Consider the following 16,359-nt stretch of genomic DNA (forward strand, 5'->3'; position numbering starts at 1 on the left):
GGTTTACTGCATTTACAAATAGAGTTAACAAAGCTCGGTATGCTAATAAGCTCTCATTCCGGTCTGTACCCGATAACTCGTTTACGAAAGTCGGTCGAAAAGGTCTTATCTTAAAGCTTTTTTTCGTGTGATCTCGCACTATTGTCTCGGTATGCCAAGCACGTTTACGCGTTTGTTTCATAGGAGACTGTTCAATCGAAATAGAGACTCCGGGACATGATTTCGTTTTTGTCTTATTGCCTCCAGTCCGCAGCCTGTCTCTAACACATACAAAAGGAAAAGCTCGTCTTTTCCAATCGAGAAATACATTTATTTTATTTCACATTTATGGTCTAAAACGTGTAGACCCTCAGACTATCGGTTTCTGTCAGCATGACCATCTTCATGTCTGTTTTATAAATACTTATCATAATATGCTGCAGCCATAGTGGCATCGTCAAAAGCTACTATAGCTCCAGTAGGACATGTTTTTATGAAACAGATCAGAAGGTGGTCATTGCTGACCGAAACCGGTAGTCTGAGGATCTACACGTTTGTGACCACAGAGATGAAATGAAAAAAAAAAAAAAAAAAAAAAAACTTCATTTTCAGGTCTCTCTTCCATTCGCGACCATGTCGCAGCTTGTGCAGTCGAGAAATGTTGCCTTTGACAGCGAAGCGCTATTAAATCATTCCTACAATCCTCCCATAATCTGCCCCGTTGTCTACCCTGTGTGTTGTCGTTCGCGCAGCCACAAACCTACCTTTAAACCCTCCTCAGTAGTGTAACTATGACCACTCACATTTGCCATGGCTAGAAATTAAAACTCTACCCTGTCTGTGACTGCAAAAACATACAAACATGAATTCCAACAACTTATTCCAAGAATTGATAAGAACTAATATATCTACCAGGCTGTATAACAACCTTTGACACTAAACAGCGGTTACAGGGTTTCCGGGACTTCTCGCCCACCATGCATGTTGCGAAATGTGTTGCAAGTACAAATGTGATTCATGCATGAATTGAATCCCAAACTCACCGAGTTTGGTCTGTGGCCACCAGCTGACGTTTGAGTGCAGTGTCTAGACACAATGACGACAAAGCAGAAGACAGCCTCCAAGACGATTTTCAGCGAGCCTAGTTGTAGCTGGAATGCGGCGATGAAGACGCCTTCCATTTAAGGTTAAAGTCAAAGTGATAGTGCAGGCCACTGAAAATCTGCGCAAAATTGTAGCGCATGAACGAGGTTCCTGTCCAGTGTCGCTGAAGAAGCTGTCGGGACCGTTTTTTCCTCTGTGAGAAGCCTGTGACGGGTACCTCTTACTTTAATATTTTGCAGTTGTAGTTGTTTCCACAACTGACTGCCGACTTCGAGAATTTCATCTTCCAACGAGGCGGGGCACCCTCATTGGAGCAACGATTATCGTCGTTACCTAAACGACCAACTTCCGCATCGCTGGGTTGCACGTAGTGGTGAATGTGATGTGGTTAAATTCACTCGACCCCCCAATCGCCTGACCAAATGCCTTGTGAGTTTTTTCCTTCAGGGGTACATTAGGACAGTGTTTACGTAATCCCACTTCCAAGAACATGGAAGAGCTTAGAGGACGCGTCAGTGCTGATGCGATGACCGTTGACAAAATGTTCCTACATAAGGTAAGTAAGGAGCTCTATTACCGCTTGGACGTGGGTAGTGTGACCAGAGGAGCATTCGTAGAGCATGGGTAGAGCGCAAAATGGAAAATAGCTGAGTTTACCGTTCTATTCACGTATTTATACATGTATAGTGTGCATGCCAAATAGAGCCACCTTAAGGTATGACAATTTTTCATCACCAAACTACTCAGCAGGTTAACTTAACTTCTCATACCTTCAGCATAACTCTTGAGCTGCCAAGAAAAAAATTTATGGTAGTTGAAAATAGTTCAAATGTGTTCTGAACTGGAATTTTAAAACGTAGTAAATGTCCTTTTCGGGATACGCAGGGTGCCTCCAATAACATTACCCGAATTACCCAAATAAGGCAAAGCCCGCGAAATAATGGCTTGGAGACAGTGAAATGCTGAATAAAAAAGTTTATTACAGATTGAGACTTCAACATTCCACAGGAGGGCCACAATATAACAGTTCTCAACAGTGTCACTTTCATCGATCCTGGCTCAAGGCTTGTGACCGTACTGTCCTCAAACGGAGCAGCGAAACATATCTTCTACCAGGTTCACAGACCTGGTGAAAGAATACTAAGATGTAGATGCATCCGGTTTTGAGATGCTGGAGAGTACTTGAGACGTTTTCCCCGAAATTTTTGACGGTTGTAATAAACTTTGAATTAAGTTGATCCCCAAGTTATTCAAATTTTTCTCCTCAAGGGGCGACTCTTCTTGCTTTTAGGTTTTTTTTAAGATGTCGGTGAATGATCTACCGCCAAATGATAAAAAAAAAGTGTGGAGTCCTCCCTTTCAGGACGCGTTTGACTGTGATCTTGTGAAATAGATACGTTGACTTTTTCTCCATCGACTGGATCTTCAGACAGAGGTACCTACAATAATAGTAGGAAACGAACTACACACATAAAAATTCAGTTCATAAATAATGAGCGGGGAAAAGCTGGTGTGAGAGCCCAATAGGAACAGAGTGGTCTTAAAGGACTACTCACAGTTTTTCGTCGTTCCCGTGCATGTTTTTACCATTTCTAACAAGCACATCCTAAAATAACAGGTTTCAAAACTACTATAGATATGATTCAAAAGATTATCAGCCCATAAAATAGCCACAAAAGTTAATTATTCCAGAGCTTTGGAAATACATTAGTATCTTCGCAAAAACCTACGTAGCCAAAGATTCGCATCTGTGGTTGAAAAATGTAAAACATGGCATGTCTTCTCTTTTGTCACCTTTTCCGGTCATATAGGTTGTCCCATCAGACGAATTTGACTGGTAGTTCCCAAGATAGAGAGGAAATATTATTGGGGACTATGGCCTTAATCGGCACACCTACCTTACTCTTTGGAAAATATAGAGCTTTCAAAATAAATGAATCGTTTACAGTAGTCGTGTACACCATATTGGAGTGCATATTTTCGTTTTCGGCTCATCGAGATTAGACATAAATGTCTCTCGCTTGCTACGTTGTGTTCTCATTTACCTGCTGGCCGATGTGACTACCTAGAATGACAGTACACCATACTGTGACTACAGTTCTAGAATCAGTCATGTTGGGATCCAGATCTCAATCCTGATGAACAGGACACAACTGAATCTTGATAAGGGACGAAGCTCTTGAGCGTCTTGGAAAGGCAGGGCCCCTATTTGGAAGCTCTGGGCTCAGCAGTGTTTCAATGGAGTCAGTAGAATCCCGAGTCAGTACTCACTACTCTATTAAATGATCACTACGCCACTACATTTTATCAGGAAGATACATTTAGTTTCTCGTCAGATTTGACACACACACACGGTCGGCCGGCCGCGGTGGTCGAGCGGTTCTAGGCGCTTCAGTCTGGAATCACGCGGCTGTTACGGTGGTAGGTTCGAATCCTGCCTCGGGCATGGGCGTGTGTGATGTCCTTAGAATAGTTAGGTTTAAGTAGTTCTAAGTTCAGATGTTCAGATGTTAAGTCCCATAGTGCTTAGAGCCATTTGAACCCACACGGTCGCTTGCGGATCATTGCAAAGTGCATGGAATATCGTACTTTTTATTATAATACACATTAAGGTTTCCAGCATGAGATTTTCACTCTGCAGCGGAGTGTGGGCTGATATGAAACTTCCTGGCAGATTAAAACTTTGTGCGGGACGAAGACTCGAACTCGACACCTTGCCTTTCGCGGGCAAATGCTCTACCACGTGAGCTACCCAAGCACGACTCAAGGCACTTCCTCTTAACTTTACTTCTGCCAGTACTTCGTCTCCTACCTTCCAAACTTTACAGAAGCTCTCCTGCGAAACTTGCAGAACTAGCACTCCTGAAAGAAAAGATATTGCGGCGATATGGCTTTGCCACAGGCTGGGGGATGTTTCCAGAATGAGATTTTCTCTCCGCTGCAAGGTGCATGAGCCGCGCTTTGGTAGCTCACTTGGTAGACCACTTGCCCGCGAAAGGCAAAGGTCCCGAGTTCGAGTCTCGGTCCGGCGCACAGTTCTAATCTGCCAGGAAGTTTCACATTAAGGTTGCCTCCCATTCCCTTCTCTGATAGAGCTTAGGAAGAACGACTGCTTTTACATATACATAGTGCCTTTCTCCGAGTATCAGTTATATTTCCTCTTCCGTCAAACGAACGTGTGACCGGTTCCACTGCCATTCTTCGTGTATTCTCGATGTCCGCTGTTACTCATACCACTTACCGACGGTTATGAGGAGTATAAAAATATGGGCCGTACAAGAATACTATAATGAACCTCTTTTGTGGCCAAAAAGAGTTTCCCAAAACTCTGCCCATGAACTATAGCCTCCCATTTGCTCTACTTAAAACCGAGCCTTTGTTGTGGTTCCTCTTCATATCTCCACTGGGAGGACATCCTGATTTAGGTTTTCCGTGGTTCCCCTAAATTACTTCGGGCATGTGCCGTGGTGGTTCTTACTGTAAAGCCGCGGCCAACTGTGTTTTCCATCCTTGTCGAACTAGACCTGTAAGTATGTAAATGCCATCCTACAGACTAGAAATTTTTCTGTATGACATCACGACATGCTTAATATCCTTGCAATTGTGGTTCATGGAGGAATAAAAATTCTGCTACGCGTTATTTGCACTAAATATTATAAAACCTTACTAGTTTAATTTGTGTCTCATTAATCCTGTAGTGAAAGGCTACCACATTTTCAAATGTCCTGAAGTACAGACGAATATTTTGTTGAGATATAATTGACTACTACTTTTCTTTGTGAGCCGGAATTTCCTGATCCGTGAAAAAATTGAATGCGCAGCCATAAACGTTCTTCAGTTGATTAATGTTTAACGTGGGTAGTAACAGTTCCCTGAGTTAAGCCAGATATTAGTTCATTGTCTGTAGATGACTCTCCTCTTAGGTCAGCGTACTTTATCCTATCTGTTAATAAATCCTGTCGGTTGGCATACGTGGTCTGCTATCCAATAAGAACGTATCTTCTTCAAATTTCTTATTGCGCTGAATTAAAAGCCTTTCGAAAGTCTAAACGCACTTCTCTGTCCACAGCTCTGAACTTATGCTAAATGGAAAAAAAGAAATATTGAAGAGAGGGGGGGAAACAGAAACAAAATAAAACCTTAGGCTTTTTTCAACGTATGTGCTTTGCAATGTTGGCGTTACAATAGTCCTAATTCCAACAATTGACAGAAATTTAGCTCTACAGTCCTATAGGGCCTACAACAGAAAATTTCGACTAAGTGATCAACACTACTTTAGCAGTCCACTTGACACGTACTAAGTCCCTAAGGACTGACTTTTTAATGCCGTACCGGAACTTTTTTTTTTTTTTTTTTTTTTTTTTTTTTTTTTTTTTTTTTTTTTTTTTTTGTAGGAGTCGTTGGTTAGTTTCAACAGTTTAGTACCGACTGAGCAGATTACTTATGACTGCAATATTAGATTTAGTGCTGCGTGCATCTGCAAAGTTTTACTAAGTACCTTACAGTTCCTGACCATATATGCCACGATAGAGGCATTCAATGATCTAATCCCGTATTTATGCATAGAATTTGATACTGTCTAACGAAGAAACAGAAAAGTATTTATTCCTGTGTAGAATGTCAGTGAAAGAGTGTGGCTGTTGCTTCTTTGAAGGCCATAGAGGCATTTAACGTTTGATTTTGAGAGTTTTGTAACCTTCATGCTGGCTCAGCGGATTGGTACGTCCATTGATGAAAGTGAACGTAAGGAAATGAAAATTATGAGGTAGGTCTATAAACCATATAATACTGTTTCGGTTAAGTAGTTTACTACGACGTTCTTAAATTTCTCGACATTGATCTTTCTTTATTTTTAAATACAATGTTCATGTGTCAGCATCATACGAACAGCTTATGAACTGTGTTGACCTTCAGCAGATCGCGGTCCGTGTTTATCGCTCGAGACAGTTACCGCTCGCGCCTGCCGACCTTCGGTTTTAAGGTCCGTCGAACAGCAACAGACGTTTAATGAGCCGAGACGGAGTCACGTGACGGAGGAAGCGACAAGACAGGTTGGCCAGACCGCGCACATGGCCAGGTAGGCCAGGTGGCGGTGGCCGCGTGACGTAGCCCGTCGGCGCCCCGCCCACCCAGCAATATGGCCTCGCGCGCCATTGGTCGGAGCGGCGCGCCACTACCACGCCCACCGCCGCCTGCCCGATGACAGATGAACGTCACGCCCCGCCCCGGAAAAAAAGAAGACGCTAGCTTTTATGGCGAAGCGAGCTGTAAGGTTGCGTGACGTCAGCCCGGCGTGGTCACGTGGCCGGCCTGGGGGCGGGCGGCGTGCGTCGTGGCGGTGACTGACAGGTGTCCTAGCCGCTTCTGGCGGCGCCGGGGCGGGACGCTCCTCCCTGCGGACGCCGCCTATGTGGGTCACTGTGCCGGAACGTCCTCCCATACGTCACCCTGCGCACGCGGAGCATCACGTTCCTCATCATGCCGACAAAAACCAGTTATACCATTAATCATAACGGAGGAGTGTGTGTGTGTGTGTGTGTGTGTGTGTGTGTGTGTGTGTGTTTGTGTGTGTGTGAGAGAGAAAGAGAGAGCGAGAGAGAGAAAGAGAGAGAGAGAGAGAGAGAGAGAGAGAGAGAGAGAAAGAGAGAGAGGTGATTGGGGGGGGGGGGGAGGGGGCAAAGAGAAGAGAGAGTTGCAACTAAGAAAAATATTATAGACACCTCAATGGACAACAGATAACAGTTTGCCTAAATGAATTCACAATGATCTGTCGTACCTAATACTCCGCTGACAACTATAGAATAGACAAGTGGCCTGGCATAGATCATACAGCACCACAGTCAGTTTTAGCCCGAAACTGTGTAATCGGACTCCTATTAAGGGTCTCTCTCATCTTAGAGTAGCAAGTGTAAGCTGCAAAACCATACATGTCACCTCAACTTCATTCGCAGGACTCGGTGGGTCCAGTGTGACAGAATAACCGTTATTGACCCAATTAGTATGAGAATCATAGTAATTTTTCTTCTATTCTTACATTTTTTCTTCACAAAAATTACCAAATATTCAATGAGAGAAAGAGAAAACCCAGTCGTTATTTTCAACTCAAGTCTTCATACGACACAAACATTATCAGTATATGTCAAGAGTATGACTGCATTTTCAACAGTCGGGTCTTTATTAGCGGAATCCGAAAAGTGGGTACACGGAAAACTCTTTCCGAAACAGAATTCTCCGCATTTCCACCCAAAGATTTAAACAGCCAGCAACTAGCTTCGATTCTTGTTTGAGCTTAGATTAAGCTAAACCACTAGTATCTCAGCTTATAACTCGTTCTTAAGAAAAAGAAGTGAACCTCTGGTAGGCCTCCTCTTCGTAGCAGTTTTGCGACTGGGGTCAGTTTAGCTGTTACAAGCGTCTTAGGCGTCATTCGCATGGTGTATTATCTGAAGAAGACCTTCTACTCGAGACCCATACCGAATATATTTTTAGTAAATGACTGTGCGACCGACAGAGGTTTTTTACTAATTCTATTTAACTGACAGATCGCTGTCTCCAAAGAATGCTACCTAAAATAAATAACGTACCATGGAAACGGTACTTAATTCGATTTTAACACTAATATATTCACGAACAAGAGTGCCGAGAATAAACTTAGTTTCACTAGTAGCTCTGGGAAGGACTGTGCACTGCTTTGAAACTTCCTAGCAGGTTGAAACTGTGGGGAAGACCGGAACTCGAACCAGGAACATTAGGCCTACTTTTCGAGAGTAAAGCACCAGTCATCTCACAGAATGAAATTTTCACTCTGCAGCGGAGTGTGTACTGATATGAAACATCCTGGCAGATTAAAACAGTTTTAATCTGACAGGAAGTCTAGGAAATTACAGTTTTCAATTTGACCGTGATGCGTTATTATTTTTTTGGTAGTGACCACACTGGTCTGATTATGAGACTCGATTTTTCTCCTATAATTAGGTAACGAAAACTACGGGTGTGGCTTATCTAGTGACCCTACAAAGTTATGGTATAGTGTCACATCATGGCTACTTGAAATGCAGGCTAATGCTCGTTCCTTAGTTCTAAATGGAGCAACAATATCGAGAGTATCAGTACTCAATTGCTGATGTTCCGTTATTTTAGACGACAGGGAACGAATAGCTTTCCTCTAACTCAACAATAAATTTTAGTCTTCGCCAGTGAGGAGCAACGTTGGAAGAAAATCATAAACAAGTTCTTGAATTCGACCCAGTTATGACGCCAATTTCAAACACGCACTTAATCGTTATGCAAAGAGTTCATCTTATAGAGAAGGTAGCGAAACGTATGGCTTGGATGAATCTAAAGAGCGATATTGGATCTCATTCCACAATAAGCAGAAAACTGCCGTTTCTTCAAGGTAATCCTACAGATAAAGACCTGAGTTATATAGAATTTTTTGAAGCAAAATTACCACCATTTGACTAATAATTGTTCATATACTGTACGTAATCTGTAGCAGTTTCAAGTGCACTTTGAAATGTTAAAATATGTCTATAGGAACGGAAACATGTTTTTACGACCGTGACATGTCACAGACAGCTCAGACATATTTTTACATTTCAGCATGCACTTGAGAATGACTACAAAGCCGAAATCACGATTGTGGAAAGACTGTCGGAAATTTCTTTTAAAAAAAAGTCGTACAGAGTTTGTGGATATCCTCTTTACGACCGTAAAGCCTCTTAAAGACTGTCGGAAATTAAAAAAAAAACCTACCGAATTTGTGGGTTATCTCTTTACGGAGCCCACTATCAACAGTTTCGATCATCAAAGGGCTCAAAATGTTCAGCGTGTCTAATGACCTGGAAGGCAGCGAGGGCAACACACTTTGGGAGGAGAGTAAAAGCACTGACAACGAATAAACAAATACGTTGTCATCAGAGAAGAATGCGAGTTGGTTGTTGTGCTCTTCAGTACTACGACAGGTTTGATGCAGTTGTTCACGCTGCACTGCCCTGTGACAACTTCGACAACTTCTACATCTCCACAACCTACATCCATTAGAGTCTGATTACTGAATTCATGCTTCGATCTGTCTCTACAATTTTAACCCCCCCCCCCCCCCCCCCCCCCCGCTTCCCCCACTAACTGGCGAATCCTTCGTGCCTCAGGATGTGTTTTATAAACCGCTCCTTTCTTTTAGTTAAATTTCCAATTTACTATCTGATTAGTTTCTCGATCTGCCCGTCTAACCTTCAGCACTCTTATGTAGCATCATACTTCAAAAGTCCGTATTGTCTTCTTGTCTGAACTGTTTATCGTCCGCCTTTCACTTTCCAGCCACGTTGCGTGGTCTGGGCGCCTTGTCACGGCTGACGTGCCTACCACTGTCGGAGGTTCGAGTTCTCCCTCGGGCGTAGGTGTCTGCGTTGTCTTTAACGTAAGACAGTTTCTGTTACATTAAGTAGGGACCGATGAAATCTTCAGTTTGGTCCCATACGAACTTACCACAAATTTCCAATCTTTTTCAGTTTTCACATTACTTGTTAACGAATTACTAATTTTCAAAAATGATTTCCGTGCTGTAGCCAGTCTGCATTTTGTATCCTCTCTTGTTCGACAATAGTCTCTTATTTTGCCGCCAAAATAGCAAAACGCATCTACTGGGCTACCTGTAGCGTTTCTGTTATGAAACGTCCCCATTGAACAATTATACAAGACTGTGCTTAAACTGACACACAATATTTTTAGCGCAACGCAATCTGACTTCCAAAAATCCCTACAAAAGAATGGCCCTGACTAACATTAACCTATACGTTTCACAAATCACTTACCTCACAAAAATCTTCGTTACTCAAGCTACTGCAATACAGCGAGCGCCACTACTGCCAGCTAAATAAAAAGATTCAAACTACGGAAGTCACTAACTACTGAGGCACAGTTAGCAAATGAAAGGTTTTAATAGAGGACAGACAATGTATTTACCTTAATAGTCATAATATATATATCAGTTCATGACACCAATTCTTACAAATTTCAAAACTCCGCCATCTCTCTCCCCACGTCCACCACTGCTGGCGGCTCACCTCCAACTGCGCAACGCTACGCGCTGTTAGCATCCAGCTGCCTCTGCTCAACACTACAATTGCAGACAACAATGCAAACTAAACACACACTGCGCACAGCACAGCCAGTGATTTTTCATACCGAGCGCTAAGCGGCGTTACCAATAAGAAAACCTAAACAGCCTACTTACACTGTTACTAATATGATTATTTCACCAACGCTTGATATAATTCGGCCACATTCCATTAACCTTATTTTAATTTTGTTAATATTCATCTTACATCTCCCTTTCAGGACACTATCCATTCCATTCAAACTGTTTTTCCAAGTCCTCCGCTGTCTCTGACAGAATTGCGATGCCATCGGCAAACTTCAAATTTTTTATTTTTTCTCCCGGACATACAATTCCCTCTCCAAATTTGTCGTCGATGGCCTTTACTGCCTGCTCGATGTACATTTGAAGAACTTCGGGGATAGTGTATGATTTCGCATCACTCCCTTCTCAACTAAGAGTTCCCTTTCATGCCCCAGGACTCTTATAACTAAATGGGGTTTCTGTACAAGCTGTAAATAGCCTTTCGCTTCCTGTGTATTCCTCCTGCTCTCTTCACAGTATAAAAGAGTGTACCGCAGTCAACGATGAAAAACCTTTCTCTAAATCTACAAAACCTATAAATGACGTCTGCCTTTCTTTAGTCTGAGAGAAGTCGTAGGGACAGTATGGCGTAACGCGTCCCTACATTTCTCGGCAATCTCAACTGATTTTCTCCTACGTTGGACTGTATAAGGTTTTCCATTCTTCTGGAAAGGAATTTGTGTCAATATTTAGCAAGCACATATTATTAAACCAATGGTTCAGTAACATTCACACCTGTCAACACCTGCCTTCTTTGGAACTGCCATTATTGCAGTCTTCTTGAAGTCTGGGGGAATATCGTATATCTCATACACAGTGAAACGACAGAAACACTTTACCGTTGCCAGCATGGTGTAGGAGAACTGTTGACACCTAAGCAATTTCCAGTCGTCTTGGAGTGGATAAGTACAGACACTGTATGGTTATCAAGCAAATCTTATACCATTCTTCCTATAAAATAGTGGTAATTTCAGATAAAGGTGATGGATAGCGATCACGCGCCTTTCTCTCCAAAGAAGACCACAAAGGCTCAGTAATACTGCGATCTGGTGATTGAGGTGGTCAGGAAAGATGCGACAATATATCCCAGTGCTCACAACATCAGTCAAGGACGATGTGAGCTGCGTGAACAGGACCCCGTCGTCTTGAAACACAACGTCTCCATTGGGGGTGGACGTGACTAGCCAAATGGCCAGTATGGACGTGATCAGCCAAATGGTCACATAATCTTTGGCAGTAACGAAACCTTGCAGAATGGCTGTGGACCCAATGGAATACGCCAAGCATCACCCAACCCCCGCCATATTTCAATCTTGGTACGCCAACTCGGCCAGAAGTTGGAAGAATATGAAACCAGACTCATCCGGCCAAATGACATTCTTTCATTGCTCCTTAATCGGTTTTATGGCTTCGGCACCATGTTTTCCTATTGCGGGCATCTGCATCACTGATGAATTTTAGAATTCCAGCTCGAGCTGCAGTTCCCTCTTTATGGAGCCCCATTCATATTATCACAATATCCACGGGTGTACTGCCAGTCTATAGTGTCCAACGGGCACAATATTTCGGCGATCTAACATGTCGCCATCATCAGGTGAACTGACGGACTGAGCTCCTGTGAATTCACATTGTTTTGGTGCTGGAAGGGTTCGACATTCAGTTCTAGTGACCTTTGGAGTTGTCGTCATTTAATTTTTCGTCGCAGTCCTTTTCAATCAATGACCGACCGTCAAGCTCACTCGATATATAATCTGATGATAATCGGCGGCTGATGCTTTTTCCGCTTTCCCTATATGCGATATAAGCTCCGCTACGGTGCCTCTTGAAAGGCGAAACCCTTCAGCTGCCCTTCATTACGGAGGCACCGACCGTACAAGCAGCAAAAATTTGCCCGCGTTCGAATTCACTTTTTTCCGACATAATGCAAGCACAGCTACGCTGAACACTGTTCTGATCACGAACGGTGCTTTCAAAATATTGAGAACGCTGCACAAATACCGTTCGTGGTCAGATGCAACAACGGAACCTGCAAATTTGGCTAGCACATGCGTTTATGTTCAAGCATGCATTTCTCGCGGTGTTAAGAAATTTTTGTTCACTCTCTGTATCTCACAAACCTCATGAAAAAATTTTGTCATTGTCGATTTTCCAAAAGTCCTCAGTAATTTTGAGGACTCGTCTGCTACTATTTTTCTATAATTTAGCCGCGAGGACTGGCCACGCGATTGGGTGCGCCGTGTCACCCGCCGCAGGTTCGAGACCTCCCTCGGGCATGGGGGCGTGTGTTGTCCTTAGCGTAAGTTAGTTAAGTTAGTTTAAGTGGTGTGTAAGTCTAGGTCGCGATTACCTCAGCAGTTTGGCCCCTTAAGAATTCACATACATTTGAACATTTTCTATAATTTATTTACGTTACAATTGTGAAAAGTTGAACAATTTTTGTAAATTTATAACGCGATGTAAATTTTTATCCACCGAGTTTCTCTTTCCTTCTTTTTTTTTCTTCTTCGTCTTCCTAGAATCTCGCAATGTCTCTACGGTGTCAGTGTCTGATTTCGGATTTGGCAGTGTTAGTGATAATCAGATGCCGGATGCCCTTTCTGGCGCCAGCAGTTCCCCCCTGGACGGGCTACCGTTGCACAAAAAAGTATTGGCACAGACATCTTTCCGCATCTGACTCAAAATGTATAAATATTAGTAACATTATACGGACGCCATTAACGCTGACTCAATAAAGGAAAAAAATTGTAGACTAATGTTTTCCCAACACAACAGAAATACATGTAATCTATTAAATGAGGGGTTTCTCTTTCTTAAATGCGTATTGGCACAATATATAACGTTTGTTCTTGTACCTGACAGACAGCGCCACGCGTACCAGATTTGTGCGGTCTGAGTTAACAAGCAGTTCAGTATTTGCCTGACGGCCAGTGTAAGGGGAATTCGCTTGTCACGATGAGTCCAAAGGAGAAGGAGCATTCCGTGTCGTTCCGCCACAAGGCGGTTTTTACCGTGAGACCGGTGAAGAACTTTCTGTTAATTATACAACAATGCGGACAATGGTGAAGAAGTTTCAAGAGACTGCTGCAACAGACAATAAACGCAGAGGCGGACGTCCAAGAGTTCTTACATGTGGGGAGCGTCGAAGGATAGTTCGCCTTGCAGGAAAAGACCCCTTTGAAAGTGCAAGGTTGTTTGTATCGGACACGCTGTCAACGTCCAACAAACAGGTCTCTTCTGGAACCAGACGATATTCACGGCAGATCTTCCAGAAAACAGCCATACGTTTCGGAAGCTAACCGAAGAAAATGCTTGCAGTTAGCCAAAGGAGTCAATAAATCGCTTGAATTTGGGAATACCGTTCTGACTTCTGACGAATCCAAGTTTAACTTGTTTGGATCTGACGGAAAGGGAAAAGTGTGACGCAAACCAAATACAGAGCGCCACCTACAGCGTGTCCTACCTATAGTAAAATATGGGAGACGAAAAGGAGTTTGGGGTTGGATGGCCGCTTCTGGTGTTGGTGACATGACAATTATTGGAGGTGTCGTGGATAATCGTAAATATATCTATGTGTTTCGAGGCCATTTACGTAGCAGTGCACAGGAACTGGGTATTGATGGCGTCTTTTACTTCCAACAAGACAACGACACTAAACATGTGGCTCTGAGAACTCAGGATTGGTTATTATATAACGTTCGAAGAAGGGTTTTCACTCCACCACAGAGCACTGATCTCAAACCTATAGGCGCGCGGGATTACCCGAGCAGTCTTAGGTACTGCAGTCACGGACTGTGCTGCTAGTCCCGGCAGAGGTTCGAGTCCTCTCTCGGGCATGGATGTGTGTGTTTGTCCTTAGGAAAATTTACGTTAAGTAGTGTGTAAGCTTAGTGACTGATGAACTTAGCAGTCAAGTCCCATAATATTTCACACACTTTTTTTTTAAAAACCTATAGAGCACCCTTGGGCCACTTGTATACAAAAGTTCGAAAACAGGAAAGTGGGAATTCCAGACGGCTCTGTTAGAGGAATGGTCGAAGATCTCACTATTTTTCACAACTTGGTTCACTCCATGCGAAGACGTCTACAAGCTGTCATCAATGCGAACGGTATGCACACAGCCCACTAGAATTGAATTCGTGAATTACAGGTGTACCAGTACTTTTTTTAATGTGTAGAGCAACTGATTTCCTTTTAATAATTTTTCTGTGAGAAACCAATTATATTATAACCTGTCTTTAAGACTGATGCCTTGGCATCACCTTTATTTGTTGGTAAGGTATATAGTGGGAGACCACTCCAATCTGTTAGTGTCTAATGTTATCTTAAGTGTGAGAATATTTTTTTTAAGTTTGTGTAGCGCCAGTCTGAGGCGGAACGTGGATACCAGTCCGGTGTTTACCTGTTTGGGTGTGGGAAACCGCCTAAACACCATATACAGGCTAGCAGGCGCGTTTGGCCCTCGTTAATCCGCCAGGTGAACTGAATCGGGAGCCGGCGCGCCTCTCCGTGTTCCGGAAGCGGGCCTTCTAGCACTCTCGGCCATCCGCTCTTAGAGTTAATGTTTTCGCGTACGTTCGTGTCTGTACGATATTTGGACATAGAGCTGCATGTGCCTGCTGTTTGTCGAACATCAGAAATGAGAGCTTATCCGTTCTGCTATTATCGCTTGCCTGTACCGTTTTGATTGCTGAAAGCTTGGAATATTTTGCAAAGGGACATGTGGTTACTGGTTGAACATCAGTCACAGGATTCTGTGCCCGAGTGGCGCTCAAGAGCGATTGAGGGTGAAGCCTCGGGATTAGTTTTCTGTGGCTATTGGCGAGATATGTAATAACTACAGATTCATGTGCTAGGAGGTATCATTTGTCGAGAAAGTGATTTTAGTGCAGCAGCAACATTACTCGTTTCTAGCTGGCTCGGCTTCACCGCATGCGTTAGTGTACAGGGTAGTCAGAAATAGCCTGAAAAGCTTGTAAGGGTGTTGCAAGGTAGGTCGCGCTGAGAAATAGCTGTTCAGAAAAAAAAAAAAAAATCGGTACGTTGCGCCGTGTCCGAGCTAATTAGGATTGAAGTTAGCAGATCAGGCCGTGTCGCGCGGGAAGTCAAGCGGCCTGCTAGAGATAGTGTTCCGAAATATGTTTTTCTCTTAGTTTCCTAAAATCGAACAAGAGAGCGATACAAAAATTGGACGCGGATCGGTGGTAAGGATCGAACCCAAGCCAGAGCCTGAGGAGTTCCGTAGGCTATCATCTACTCTACGAGAACAATTGACGCTAATAACTGTATCTGGCAAGCCGTTTGAATGTGCGGGCGCAACGAACTGATTGGTTGAGTTCAATGCTAATTAGCCCGGCAACGGCGCAACACATCAAATTTTTTTCTTAATAATTATTTTTCAGCACAACCTGCCCTACTAAATTCCGTAGGAGCTTCTCCGACCGATTCTGACCACCCCATTGTACAATAGTTACAGGAACAGTTGTTGCAGTTGATAAGGATAACGTACTCTCAAAGCAGCAGAACGTTTTACATGATACATTTCTCGCCCGATTGACCCACCATCTAGGAGCAAGTAATGAAATCGATATCGACGCCAACGCCACCCGTATCAGTGGCGAAGATAGTCCACGGTAAGAGAACTGCCACTAGCACTGCAGCACCATTCCCAGTTACTTCGATAATCGTGAGGCTAAATATAAATACTATGAAAAGAATTGACAAGTATTTCCTACAATTTTTGCAGTTTTGAAGTGAGTAATGCACATATCATCATGGATACTAATGATGACAAATAAAATCTCTCTCTTAGGCCGCGTGTATAGTGATCGTTGTTCCCCCAGACAAAACATACGAACACAATCAAAGCTCTGTCCACAAATTTTCGGGCAAAAACAATTTCGTTTGTCTATGCACTATGGCGTTTCAGCATATGAAACCGTGTCTTCAGGTGCAGACTTTCTAGACTCTAAATGTCAGACTGCACAAAGAAAAACGAAGATTGTGTCCGGAGGAGGGGGGTGGGCGATATATACTCATGTACCTTCATTTTGTTACAGTCACGGGTAACTGAATATAAATACGTAAAGTTCCTTTTT

This window comes from Schistocerca gregaria, chromosome 4 (assembly GCF_023897955.1).
Source record: "Schistocerca gregaria isolate iqSchGreg1 chromosome 4, iqSchGreg1.2, whole genome shotgun sequence".
NCBI lineage: Eukaryota > Metazoa > Arthropoda > Insecta > Orthoptera > Acrididae > Schistocerca > Schistocerca gregaria.